Source organism: Salvelinus alpinus, chromosome 3 (genome assembly GCF_045679555.1).
Source record: "Salvelinus alpinus chromosome 3, SLU_Salpinus.1, whole genome shotgun sequence".
NCBI classification, from domain to species: Eukaryota; Metazoa; Chordata; class Actinopteri; order Salmoniformes; family Salmonidae; genus Salvelinus; species Salvelinus alpinus.
In genome coordinates this window covers 74,655,024-74,669,297 of record NC_092088.1, presented here as the reverse complement: position 1 = coordinate 74,669,297, position 14,274 = coordinate 74,655,024, and the positions used below count along the sequence as shown (strand labels likewise).

The 14,274-nt window shown below is 44.9% G+C and overlaps 1 long non-coding RNA gene across 3 annotated transcripts; it reads right to left on the bottom strand.

The window, feature by feature from the left end:
• Positions 1-310: 310 nt before the first annotated feature.
• LOC139571288 (uncharacterized) lies at positions 311-14,010 on the bottom strand. 3 transcript variants are annotated; one of them, XR_011674267.1, is made up of 7 exons: positions 13,611-14,010; positions 13,394-13,497; positions 13,140-13,250; positions 12,838-12,985; positions 5,260-5,523; positions 4,900-5,028; positions 311-4,747 (listed from the first exon to the last, which is right to left on the bottom strand). It is a non-coding gene; the product is annotated as an uncharacterized lncRNA (long non-coding RNA). The 3 variants fall into 3 exon arrangements; XR_011674269.1 differs by having other exon boundaries at positions 13,140-13,243; XR_011674268.1 differs by lacking the exon at positions 5,260-5,523 and having other exon boundaries at positions 13,611-14,006.
• Between the last annotated feature and the right edge of the window lie 264 nt (positions 14,011-14,274).

Genomic DNA, 14,274 nt, shown 5'->3' with positions numbered 1-14,274 from the left:
AAAATACATTTCGGATTGTTCTTATTTTCCTCAATTAAGTTGGAAAAATAGGATGATCGAGCAGCAGTGAGAGCTCTTCGATACTGCATGGTATTGTCTTTCCAAGCTAGTCGGAAGACTTCCAGTTTGGTGCGGCGCCATTTCCGTTCCAATTTTCTGGAAGCTTGCTTCAGAGCTCGGGTATTTTCTGTATACCAGTGTTAAAGGAATTTAATTCCTATATGTTTATCAACCAATTCAATTAAAACACTCTGCCCATACATAAGAATTTGTAAGATACTTATCAGCATTAAATGGACAGAAACCAGTCTTAAAATCAATCAATCGCGTTTATTCTCGAGAGTACTGATCATGGTATAATTTACATCAGGTTATATAATAAAGATGATGTCATAGTTTTTAATGTCCATCCTCCTCTCGGATACAATGGCAGTATAGTTAGCGTTCTCATTACTGTCTGCCACCTGTTAAACTATCTGCAACCAACCCAAGGTCTTTCCCCTCCCTGGGTAGACACATCATTCAAGCCTGTCTGAAGATAAACCCATTCTTTCTAACAAGGAACATATTACATTCAGCATTATGATTATAATAAGTTTCATTCATACAGTAACATCTAAGTCAAATGTATACATATTTTAGTCATTTATCCATAAAAATCCCATAACAACCAGGGAGCTAGTTTCTTATGACAAATGTTTTTAGTTTTTAGGGGTGCAACTGCATCTAGGGTATTGCGTAAGGTTAAATTGAGTTCCTCAGTTAGGTGGTTAACTGATTTTGGTCCTCTGACGTCCTTAGGTAGCCAGAGGGAGTCTGGAAGGGCATCAAGGAATCTTTGGGTTGTCTGAGAATTTATAGCACGACTTTTGATGCTCCTTGGTTGGGGTCTGAGCAGATTACTTGTTGCGATTGCAAACGTAATAAAATGGTAGTCCGATAGTCCAGGATTATGAGGAAAAACATTAAAGATCCACAACATTTATTCCATGGGACAAAACTAGGTCCAGAGTATGACAGTGGCAGTAAGTAGGTCCAGAGACATGTTGGACAAAACCCACTGAGTCGATGATGGCTCCGAAAGCCTTTTGGAGTGGGTCTGTGGACTTTTCCATGTGAATATTAAAGTCACCAAAATTGTTAATATTATCTGCTATGACTACAAGGTCCGATAGGAATTCAGGGAACTCAGTGACAAGCTTTTTACCTTAAGACTGGCTTTTCAAAGAGTTGAAATCTAGCCTACACGTTTTGTGCTCTTGTAGGAAGCTGTAACTCCCCTTTACTGACCTATACTTATGTATAACTGGGCTAATAACTCGCTAACTAGCGAAGAATATCAACAAATGTGGCTCACCGCTCGTAAACTACCCCCGCCAACAGAATTCTACTCTTTTGCGCTCTGGCTATTCCTACAACAAAATCTGACTCAATCTTACAAAGTTATGCGTTTTGGTTTGTTGCATTGAAAAGGGGCTGATATAATATTGATTCGATCACAGAATAAACGTTTATCTATATAGTGCAAACTAATGTTCAATCTCTTGCGTCTATGCGTGGCATAGCATTTCTTCTGCGCACCAGTACTGTAGGAAGTTCGCGGCCCCCGCGCACAGATTGGCAAGAACTAGGGAGTTTTTTTGATAAAAAATAAACGGACTAGAGATAAGCACAGGCACAATCTTAAGAGGGAAACCTGGTTCTGTCTGCTTTCCAACTGCCACTGGAGACAAATTCACCTTTCAGCAGGAAAATAACCTAAAACACAAGGCCAAATTATACACTGCAGTTGTTTACCAAGATATCATTGAATGTTCCTCTAACGGCTGTCGTCATCCTCCTCCTCGGACGAGGAGAGGAGAGAAGGATCAGATGACCAAAATGCAGCGTTGAAGGTAGACATAATATTTATTCAAATGAAAATGACGAAACACGAAATAACACTTGAATAATATACTACAAAAACAAATAAACGATGTAGACAACAGACCTGAACAAACGAACTTACATAACACGAAGAACGCACGAACAGGAAAATAGACTACACAAAAACCGAACAAACGAAACAGTCCCGTGTGGTGCAAACAGACACGGAAGACAACCACCCACAACAAACAATGTGACAACATCTACCTTAATATGGTTCTCAATCAGAGGAGATGAAAACCACCTGCCTCTAATTGAGAACCATATTAGGTACCCATTAACCAACATAGAAACACATAACATAGAATGCCCACCCACACTCACGCCCTGACCGACTAACACATACAAAAACAACAGAAAACAGGTCAGGAACGTGACAGTTCCTGAGTGTCCGAGTTACAGTTTTGACTTAAATCGGCTTTGAAATCTATGGCAAGACTTGAAAATGACTGTCTAACAATGATCAACAACCAACTTCACAGAACTAGAAGAATAAAAAAATAAAAAAAAGAATAATGTGCAAATTGTACAATCCAGATGTGCAAAACTGAGCGATTTACCCAGAAATACTCAAAGCTGTAATGGCTGCCAAGGTGATTCTAACATGTATTGATTCGGGGGAGTGAATACTTATGTAAATTAGATATTTCTGTGTTTCATTTTCAAGAAATTGGCAAGCATTTCCAAAATTTTTTTCTCACTTTGTCATTATGGGGTATTGTGAATTCAGGCTGTAACACAACAAGATGTTGAATAAATCAAGGGGTATGAAAACTTTCTAAAGGCACTGTACCTCTATCACTCCAGTAACCCTGCATATTGTAAATATGGTATTGGAACTGAACCTGGAACTGACCCTGTATATAGCTACTGACCTTGGAACTGACCCTGTATATAGCTACTGACCTTGGAACTGACCCTGTATATAGCTACTGACCTTGGAACTGACCCTGTATTTCGCTACTGACCCTGGAACTGACCCTGTATATAGCTACTGACCTTGGAACTGACCCTGTATATAGCTACTGACCCTGGAACTGACCCTGTATTTCGCTACTGACCCTGGAACTGACCCTGTATTTCGCTACTGACCTTGGAACTGACCCTGTATTTCGCTACTGACCCTGTATATAGCTTCTTACTTTCTCATCTTCTTATTTCTATTTATTGTGTGTGTTTTTTCCTACCTTGTTATTTTTAGTGCTGCATTGATATTTATTACTGCATTGTTGGGCTTCGAGCTGCAAGAAAGGCATTTCACTGTACTTGTGCATGTGACATTAACACTTGAAACTAGCCAGTTGTAAGCCAGGTAGAATAATCTCTCTTGGACAGACTACGCAAATAAAATTGAGGTTAACCAAGATTAGGTACATGGACAAACACGAAAGCATAAATACAGAATGTTGACATGTTTAATTGGTCTCCTCCACTATTAACTGATTAATACTGAATATTAAAATATATAATGGTTTGAAAGAATGTATGTAGAATATTAATGCTTAATGAAAAACCATTCAGAGCAGAATACGTATTTAGTTATTTTAGAGCCATAACAATTACTGGGTTGTTCCACGAATTACTGGGTTGTTCCACGAATTACTGGGTTGTTCCACGAATTACTGGGTTGTTCCACGAATTACTGGGTTGTTCCATGAATTACTGGGTTGTTCCACGAATTACTGGGTTGTTCCACGAATTACTGGGTTGTTCCACGAATTACTGGGTTGTTCCACGAATTACTGGGTTGTTCCACGAATTACTGGGTTGTTCCACGAATTACTGGGTTGTTCCACGAATTGAGTGCCTTTGATATTTTAAGTAGAAATTGTGCACCAATATACAATTTTTAAAAGCCTGTTATATTTAATGAAGTGCCCTTTAATATAGACCACATTGAGAATTCAATTAATCCGATTTTTTTTATATTAATAAAGACTTACTAAAGTGCCTAAATTCAGCATTTGGACATGTCCCTCCATGCACCCTCTGTGACTTTCCGGTAGATTTTAACTCACATAACCCAAACTTTTCTCCAAGTTTTCACCATCATTGTAAAGTCCCCCTATAATCACCATAACATTGACTGACCAGGTGAATCAAGGTGAAAGCTATGATCCCTTATTGATGTCACTTGTTAAATCCACTTCAATCAGTGTAGATGAAGGGGAGGAGTCAGGTTAAATAATTATTTTCAAGCCTTGAGACAAATGAGACATGTATTGTGTATGTGTGCCATTCAGAGGGTGAATGGGCAAAACAACAGATTTAAGTGCCTTTGAACGTGGTATGTTAGTAGGTGCCAGGCGCACCGTTTTGAGTGCGTCAAGAACTGCAACGCTGCTGTGGTTTTCACGGTCAACAGTTTCCCATGTGTATCAAGAATGGTCGACCACCCAAACGACATCCAGCCAACTTGACACAACTGTGAGAAGCATTGGAGTCAACATAGGCCAGCATCCCTGTGGAACGCTTTCGACACCTTGTAGAGTCCATGCCCCGATGAATTGAGGCTATTCCGACTGAAAAAGGGGTGCAACTCAATATTAGGAAGGTGTTCCAAATGTTTTGTCCACTCAGTGAAGATCAACAGCCCCCTGTTCAGGCACCCCCCTTAAGTCCAAAAGCTGATTTTCTATTCCATTCTTCTCCTTTCCTACTTTTGAAGGAAACATCTCTTTCAGCCCTGGTTCGTTCCCTTCTCCCGTTTCCTCCTCCTTTCTCCTTCTCCTCTCCAGAGGTCTCATGAAAGCCCCACAGGTGAGCAGCAGTCCACCATGATGAGAAAGCCTTCCCTCTAGCCATAGTGGTCCAGCAGAACCTGACCCAGGGGGGACAAGACAGAGAGGAACACGGAGCATTAGTCATTGGGGGCCCGGGCCGAAATCATTGTATACAGACTATGGGAAGCTACACGTTAGAGCTGGATAGAGAGAGGGATTAGTGGTGTGAGTTGTGACATGTTGCAAGTACCTGTAAGGTAAAGCTGTTTAATGGCGGTGGTGAAGGAAGCGCCCACCATGCCTGCTGATGCCAGCAAACCTCCGACCTGCATCACCGACCTGCTGTCAAACCTGTTGACCATGATACTGGACACTGGGCCTGGGCAGAAGGCGTTCACAGACAAACAGGCCATGTGTATTTGTTAATGAAATTATGCAGAACTACAAGAGACTTGCATCTCCAGACAACAAATACATTTCCCAGACACTTTTCTGTTTTGTTTTTCCCATTGAACGACGTATTCTTTTATTTTTACATCTGACAGCTTTGTTTCGTATACGATTCAAGCTCTCAGAGGCCCCTGTATCATCTCTATGATTGACCTCTGACCTGATTCATAGAGCATGGGCAGCATGATGGAGGAGATTCAGGCCGTGTCGCTGTGGCACACTTCAAAGTCCCTCATCAGCTTTTTGAAGGAGACACTGACAGCTTTGGGGAAGGCGTAGGAGAACCCAGTGACGACGAAACAGATGAGTAGCCCCAGCCACCATCCAGCCCCAGCTTCCATCCAGCCCCAGCCACCATCAGGGGTCCAGCCCTCATCCTCTTGGTTGTACTGACTCCCATTGTCCCTCAAGAGGATGGTCCTCTCTAGGAGGAAGGAGTGGGTATGTAAGTGGGCCAAGAAGACCCATTTCTCAAACCCTCACAAACCGATCAATGATATATTTTGGAAGAAAGGTTCTGTGGCTCACACTGTACTGGTACAATGACTAATAATTCAAACATCACTCTTGGTCAATTCATTACCATACTCGGTCAAAAGGTCTATGTGTTTTCCCATACACCGATGTAGCCTGACCTGCAACGCTTACTCAATGTACGACTGACTGAGCCTTTGGATTATGATTGTCTTTACTGAATTTGTTTACACGGACTTGGCCAGTTTGTGAAAGCTATTGAGCCATAGAATTAAATACCTCTAATGACGTTTGTCTGTGCAGTACAGCTTGCAGTCACATTCAGCATCTGGTGTAACAATAATCATCTAGCAATTACATTGTAATAACAACAATCATCTCACCTGTGACACAAAACCACAGGGAATAGAGAAAGAGGCAGTAATAACCCAAGATATAGTCCTGAAGACATGTTGGATGTGTAACCTCCACAATCCAGAATATAGTCCCTGTCACTCCTAGGTTTCCGACAATTCTAAGGACATGCTGTTACGCTGAATTAATCAGAAAATTCTGAAAGTGTTGTCCATTCTGGTGCCAAAAGTTTTCAAAACAATACTTGTATCAATACCGGCCACTATAATCACTAATCCCGGCCACTATGATCACCAATACCGGCCACTATAAATCACCAATACCGGCCACTATAAATCACCAATCCCAGCCACTATAATCACCAATCCCGGCCAATATAATCACCAATACCGGCCACTATAAATCACCAATACCAGCCACTATAAATCACCAATACCAGCCACTATAAATCACCAATCCCAGCCACTACCTCTTGAAAATACCACATCAGACGGTGGCATTAGTATGGGCACTTGCATACTTATACAGACATGTATGCAAACAAACAAAACATAGCTTTTTGAAATGTATCTAAAACCTTTTAATAAAGTAGAAAACATCTGAAAACAAATATTAAAATACACTCAGCTGCCAAAACCAGAAATCATAGTATTCGAAAATAGGTCATCAGTGGCTTATAAAAGTTAATGAATCAAAGAAATGCATTTTTATAAAAGGACAGGACACATTTAAACTATCATAACTTCAATGATTTTAAATCCGTAGAAATTATAAATATATATTTATACAGTACATACAGTACATGGGCTCCCGGGTGGCGGTCTAATAGGCTGACCACACCGCTCACGCACGTTGCGAAATTAACTTAGAAATCTATGTTATTCAATTATTGCACCCACACTGCTCGCGTGCGTCAACGAGCGTCTGCGTTGCCAAGGGCTAAAATAAAAGTCCTTTCTATTTCTGACGCAGATCGCGCTGCAAGTCCTGCCTCTCCCATCTCTGTCAGGTTTTGGCCAGGACTGTTCAGGTTTTGTTCACTAGATGTCCCCCTTGCACCTTTTTTGTACCTTTTGTTTTTTCTTGCCCTAATTATTGTTTGCACCTGTAAGTCATTCCCTTGTTAGTATTTAACCCTGTGTGTTCCTCAGTTCCTTGCTCAGTGTTTGTATGTTAGCACCCAGCCCCAGCCTTTGTGAACATTTTTCTCTTGTCGAATTTTCCAGAGGTTCTCTGGTTTTGTTCTCGTGTATTTTTGGATTGATCTTTTGAGGTTTGTTTTTTCCCTTGCTGTTTTTACCACTTTGTGGATTTTCTTTTGTATTTTGGAAGATATCTATTTTTTTATTAAACCACCATCTCTAGTACTGCTGTGTCTGCCTCATCTTCTGGGTTCTGCCAATTATTAGTGACTGTTTCTCGCACCGGGTCCTGACAGAAACACTGAGCCATTAATATGAACCCAGAGGCAGCCAGTACCCAGGACTTTTTCCCCATGCTGTCCCACCACGAGGGGACTGTCCAACGTCACGAAGCTGCTCTGGTTCAGCAAGAGGCCTTACTGGCTGGACATTCTCAACTTCTGTCGGAGATGATGACTTCCATAAAGCAGATTTCTGATCAACTTTCTCCTGCAACCGCTTCTGCTCCAGTTCATCAGATTCAAGTGCCCGTGGCAGTTAACCCCCTGGCTGAACCTCGTCTGCCGCCTCCCCAACGGTTCTCAGGTGATCCGAGGGTTTGTAAGGGGTTTTTCACCCAATGTTCTCTCTCCTTCGAGCTGCAACCATCGTCGTTTCCCACCGACCGGTCCAAGATAGCATATATCATCACCCTGCTGTCGGAAAAAGCCCTAGCCTGGGCTACTGCTGTGTGGGATGCCCAAAGTCCCTGCTGTGCCAGCTACTCTACCTTTGCTGAAGAATTCAAGCGAGTGTTTCAAGGTCCTACCAGCGGTCCTGACTCAGCCAAACAGCTCCTGACTCTCCGCCAAGGTCGGCGCAGCGTGACGGACTATGCCATCCAGTTCCACACGGTGGCAGCAGCGAGTGGCTGGAACGACGAGGCGCTCACAGTGTGCTTTTTGAAGGGTCTTTCCGACACCATCCAAGATGAACTGGCCACTCGGGAACCACCAGACAACCTCGAGTCCCTGATCAAGTTGGCTTCACGCATAGACCTGCGTCTGAGAGAGAGAGAGCTCAACCGTAGATCTCTCACCCTAGCTCCTATCGGTCCCAGCTCCGAGTCTCCACCTTTATCCTCGCTGACTCCACCGGAACCCATGCAGGTTGGACGCATCTCCCAGGCTGAGAGAGACCGCCGGATGAGGGAGCGATGCTGTCTATATTGCGGCAAACCGGGCCATTTCCTCTCCACGTGTCCCGGGCTCCAGGGAAAACGCACTCTCCCGTGCAGGCCTGGGAGGACTGTAACGGGAAACATAACCTCCTCCCATCCATCCAACTCCCGCCTGCTCATTCCAGTTACCCTTTCCTGGGACAACCACGAGCTTCCCCTTCAAGCCTTGGTAGACTCTGGAGCCGCAGGTAACTTCATGGATGGTGTCTGGGCGAAGGAAAATGGCGTTCCCTCTGAACCTCTAAGTGATCCCATAAGGGTTACTACGTTGGATGGAAGCCCTTTGGGATCTGGACTTGACACTCGTGTCACTACCCCCTTGCGACTTTCAGTTTCCCAACACCAGGAAGTGATGAACTTTCATCTGACCTCGTGTTCCGAGTTCCCTCTCGTCCTTGGATACCCCTGGCTTCACAGCCATAACCCTCACATCGACTGGTCTGTGGGCACTATCAAGCAGTGGGGTCCTACGTGCCAAGCCACTTGTATCTTCCCAAGTTCCCCGAGTTCCCCTCCCGAGTCTCTAGAATCCATCGACCTGTCCCGAGTTCCCGAGTGTTACCATGACCTCAAACCGGTATTTAGCAAACAGAGGGCCACCAAACTACCACCCCATAGACCTTACGATTGCCCCATCGACCTGTTTCCGGGCACATGCCCCCCCAGGGGTCGGATCTTTTCCCTATCTCCTCCCGAACGAGCTGCTATGGATACCTACATCAAGGACTCTCTGGCAGCAGGCCTCATGCGTCCATCCACCTCGCCGGCGGGAGCAGGGTTTTTCTTTGTGGCCAAAAAAGACGGGGGATTACGTCCTTGCATCGACTACCGGGGACTTAATGCCATAACCGTCCGTAACCGCTACCCGCTACCCCTTATGGCCACAGCCTTTGAGCTGCTCCAGGAAGCAGTGGTCTTCACTAAGCTTGACCTGCGGAACGCATACCATCTTGTGCGGATCAAACCCGGTGACGAGTGGAAGACCGCTTTCAACACGCCTACTGGTCACTACGAATACTTGGTGATGCCCTTCGGCCTGACCAAAGCTCCAGCTGTGTTCCAAGCGCTCATAAACGATGTGCTTAGGGATATGCTTAACATCTTCGTGTTTGTTTACTTGGATGACATCCTCATCTTTTCGAGCTCCCTTCAAGAACACACTAAGCATGTCAGACAAGTACTCAAACGCCTCCTTGACAGCCATTTGTACGTTAAGCCGGAAAAATGTGAATTCCATTCCTCCCGAGTACAATTCCTGGGATTTGTAGTGGAACCCGGTCGAGTCCAGATGGACCCCACGAAGGTAGGGGCGGTAGCGGATTGGCCCACCCCCAAGTCCGTTAAGGAAGTTCAGCGTTTCCTGGGCTTCACTAACTTTTACCGCAAGTTCATCAAGAACTTCAGCTCGGTAGCAGCCCCTCTCTCAGCTGTAACCAAGGGTGGCAACACAAGGTTTCTGTGGGGAAGAGAAGCTGAGACGGCCTTCCAAGGACTCAAGCAGCGCATCCTCTCTGCTCCCATTCTGACACTACCAACGGCGGATGAACCTTTTGTGGTGGAGGTAGACGCATCAGAGGTTGGGGTTGGAGCTGTCCTGTCTCAGAGGGGTGAAGACAAGAAGCTTCATCCTTGCGCCTTCTTCTCTCACCGGCTTACCCCGGCCGAGAGGAATTACGATGTGGGGGATCGTGAACTCCTAGCGGTTAAGATGGCATTGAAGGAATGGAGATACTGGCTCGAGGGGGCTTCTCAACCGTTACAAGTGCTTACGGACCACAAAAATCTGGAGTATATCCAGCAGGCGAAGCGGTTGAACTCCAGACAAGCTCGATGGTCTCTTTTCTTCAGCCGATTTCAGTTTATCCTCACCTATAGACCCGGGTCGAAGAATCTCAAACCGGACGCCTTGTCACGAATCTACTCTCCTGCCATTCGAGAAGATACTGACATGACTGTCCTTCCGGCCGCTAAGATCGTGGCTCCGATCTCGTGGCAAGTGGAGGATACCGTGAAACAAGCCCAAGCCATCGAACCGGGCCCTGGAGGAGGTCCTGCCAATCGGTTGTTTGTTCCCAAGGCAGCAAGGTCCCAAGTCCTTCTGTGGGGGCACTCCTCTCGCCTCACCTGTCACCCGGGCGTAGGTCGCACCTTGGAGTTCATCCAGCGTAAGTTCTGGTGGCCCACCATAAAAGAAGACGTTGCCACTTTCGTCAAGGCCTGTTCCGTGTGCTGCCAGGGCAAATCTTCTCACCTCCGCCCTCAAGGACTCCTTCACCCTCTATCTATTCCCCACCGACCCTGGTCCCATATCTCATTGGACTTTATTACTGGCCTTCCTCCGTCCCATGGTAATACAACTATCCTAGTCATCATCGACAGGTTTTCTAAGGCGGCCAGGTTCGTTCCCTTGACTAAGTTACCTTCTGCCAAGGAAACGGCTGAGTTGGTGATTAACCATGTGTTCCGAGTCTTCGGCATTCCGCAAGATATGGTTTCCGACAGAGGTCCCCAGTTCGCCTCAAGGTTTTGGAAGGCCTTCTGCCAACTCATAGGGGCCACTGCCAGTCTATCTTCAGGGTACCATCCGGAGTCCAATGGCCAAACCGAGAGGATGAATCAAGAGCTGGAAACCACCCTCAGATGTATGGTCTCCAACAACCCGTCCACATGGTCGTCCTTCATGGTTTGGGCCGAGTACGCGCACAACACCTTGTGCTCCTCCTCCACTGGTATGTCCCCGCACGAGTGTCAGTTTGGCTATGCTCCTCCATTGTTCCCGAACCAGGAGGCAGAAGTCAGTGTGCCTTCAGCCTCGAGGTTCATCAGACGCTGTCGGCTTACGTGGAAGAAGGCCCGTCTTAATCTTCTGCGTTCCTCACAGAGGTACCAACAACAAGCCAACAGACGTCGCCGTCCCGGGCCTACCCTGCGCCTCGGCCAGAGAGTATGGCTCTCAACCAAGAATTTACCGCTACGGGTGGAGTCTCGCAAACTGTCCCAGAAATTCATCGGTCCCTTTAAGGTTGCCGGAAAAGTGAACCCCGTTACTTTTCGCCTGCACTTACCCAGATCCCTTAAAATTAATCCCACGTTTCACATTTCTTTATTAAAACCTGTTGTTTTTTCTCCCCTTATCCCGGCAGGCAGACCTCCCCCTCCGCCCCGTATCATCGGAGGCCAGTCGGCTTATACCGTCCATCGGATACTGGATTCCCGCCGGGTGCAGCGGTCCTGGCAGTATCTGGTGGACTGGGAAGGCTACGGTCCCGAGGAGCGCTCCTGGGTTCCTGCCAAGGACATACTGGACCCTGACCTCATTCGTCAGTTCAGGGTCCTCCACCCTGAGAAGGCTGGTAGGAACGTCAGGAGCCGTTCCTAGGGGGGGGATTCTGTCAGGTTTTGGCCAGGACTGTTCAGGTTTTGTTCACTAGATGTCCCCCTTGCACCTTTTTTGTACCTTTTGTTTTTTCTTGCCCTAATTATTGTTTGCACCTGTAAGTCATTCCCTTGTTAGTATTTAACCCTGTGTGTTCCTCAGTTCCTTGCTCAGTGTTTGTATGTTAGCACCCAGCCCCAGCCTTTGTGAACATTTTTCTCTTGTCGAATTTTCCAGAGGTTCTCTGGTTTTGTTCTCGTGTATTTTTGGATTGATCTTTTGAGGTTTGTTTTTTCCCTTGCTGTTTTTACCACTTTGTGGATTTTCTTTTGTATTTTGGAAGATATCTATTTTTTTATTAAACCACCATCTCTAGTACTGCTGTGTCTGCCTCATCTTCTGGGTTCTGCCAATTATTAGTGACTGTTTCTCGCACCGGGTCCTGACAATCTCCTCATTGGTTTATAGAAGCAGCTACCCACGCGCCATCTCCTCATTGGTTATACCCACGTGGGTGATTGAAAGACGAACTGTGTTGCCGGTCAGTGTAGTAATACTATGAAAGTTTAGATGCCAATCACCATATAAATTGAAAGATGAAAAAGCCTGGAAGGATGAGAGATGACTAGAAACGATTCGGTTGACCGTTTTATGTGTGGATTAATTGTCGGAGTAGAGGACCTTGTGCATTTCAGGTAAAATAACAACTCAATGCTTACATCCCAGGACAAATTAGCTAGCAACAGCAAGCTAGCTAAATAGGCCAAATTAGCAAACTAGCTAAATTGCCATAAATGTTTAATGCTTTTCGACCTGTTCCCAAATTAATGTAATTGGTTCAGAGTTTGTTTGATATTTTAACCTGCGTGTCGTGATCGCGTTTGGTGTAGGGGAACAAAATAAATGTATGCACGATGGCGCACGCGCGCAGCCAGTTTGGGTTCTGTGTCAGGCACTGCCTCTCAGTGCTAGAGGCGTCACTACAGACCCTGGTTCGATTCCAGGCTGTATCACAACCGGACGTGATTGGGAGTCCCATAGGGCGCCGCACAATTGGCCCAACGTCATCCGGGTTAGGCCTTCATTATAAATAAGAATTTGTTCTTAACTGACTTGCCTAGTTAAATAAAAGTAGAATAAATCAAATACAATTAATTAGTCACAAACACTCACCATCATTTATCTATTCCCTTCTTCATTTTCAGGTATCACTGGGAACCTGTCTGCAATTTTCTAATCATCACTTCTTCCTTCAACTGTGAATCTTCATCTTTTCCAGCTCCTTCTCCATCAGGTGAGACTCTGCAGTGGTTTCTGACAACTTAAGAAAAAGGGAATCAGTTACTTGCTCCGATAAATTATTAATAATGGCCTATAAAGGGAATCCCTTATTCAAGGTTAATTGTATGGCTTATACTGTATATCTATCTATGCGATTGTATTCAATGGGATGCTTCAAGCTGATTAGAACCTACCCTGTCGAATAGGAGGTCAATCTTCAGCCTGAGTAGGTTGTTCTCCTTTTCAAGCTGTAGGTTCCTATTTTTCAGTCTCTGCACCTCCTTCCCAGATACATTCCCTTCAGACTGTAGGGGCGAGAAACCAAACAGCAAATGAAAAAGAAAACAAATAAAATGCAAATATCAGTGGTGATCAGATAGATCAGACTTCTTACAGTAGCAGTGCAGACAGTGCAGTGTTCTACTACATTTAATTGATGATCAATTACCTGCAATCCATTGTCCGTCTTCAAATGTCAAGCTATGGCCCCCAATGTTCATAACGGGCTGCATACTCAAGACCCAACTCTATTTCCCTCGTAGACCAATCCAACTAGACGCAACAAATTAAGAGGGGGGATGTAGAAACTTACTTCACATAAAAGACAACAGATGCACATTGTGCAGAATGTTTTTGGGCGTCCGAGAGGAATTTCATCAACTCACCGTGTGCAGATTGAAGACAGAAACAGACTTGCGAGGGGTATTCTTTGGACAGAACAGAAGGTGTTGCCAAAAAGCAGCATCTTCGTCATCAGCTGCGTTATATATTGTGAGACAAATATATATTGTAGAGGATTAATGTTGGATTGATAACTTCTTATTTTGCAGCTTTGGAAATAGTAGTCAAGAAAAGCTAACGATAGCATTGCAAGCTAAGATTACCAACAGCAACAACATTATGACACTATCTTTGTCGTTTATTTAATCATATATTAAAATAGCTAGCTAAATGACTGTACAACGCTTTTATTGACCTAGCTAAATCGTTATCTTTGGTTAGCAGAGGCTTCCCTTCTCTTTCTAGCCCAGCAAGCGGCTTATTACAGACATGCAGGTTACTGCGCAAGTGCTACAGATCCATTTTGTCTAAACGGGTAATAATGGAAGAATTTACAAATGGAAACGCAGCATTTGAGTTGGATGATATCAAATCACCTTGCATTTTTATGAATGTTTACTGTAACTACATACCATTGGATTCTTTATAGTTAGACAAAGTCTACATTTCATCCTTGTAATAATGTAAACACTTGATAAATGCCCCCGCTGTTTAGTTTGAGTGGAATAAGCCATCAATGTGAACGCATCACCATGGTGATAGCGTCAC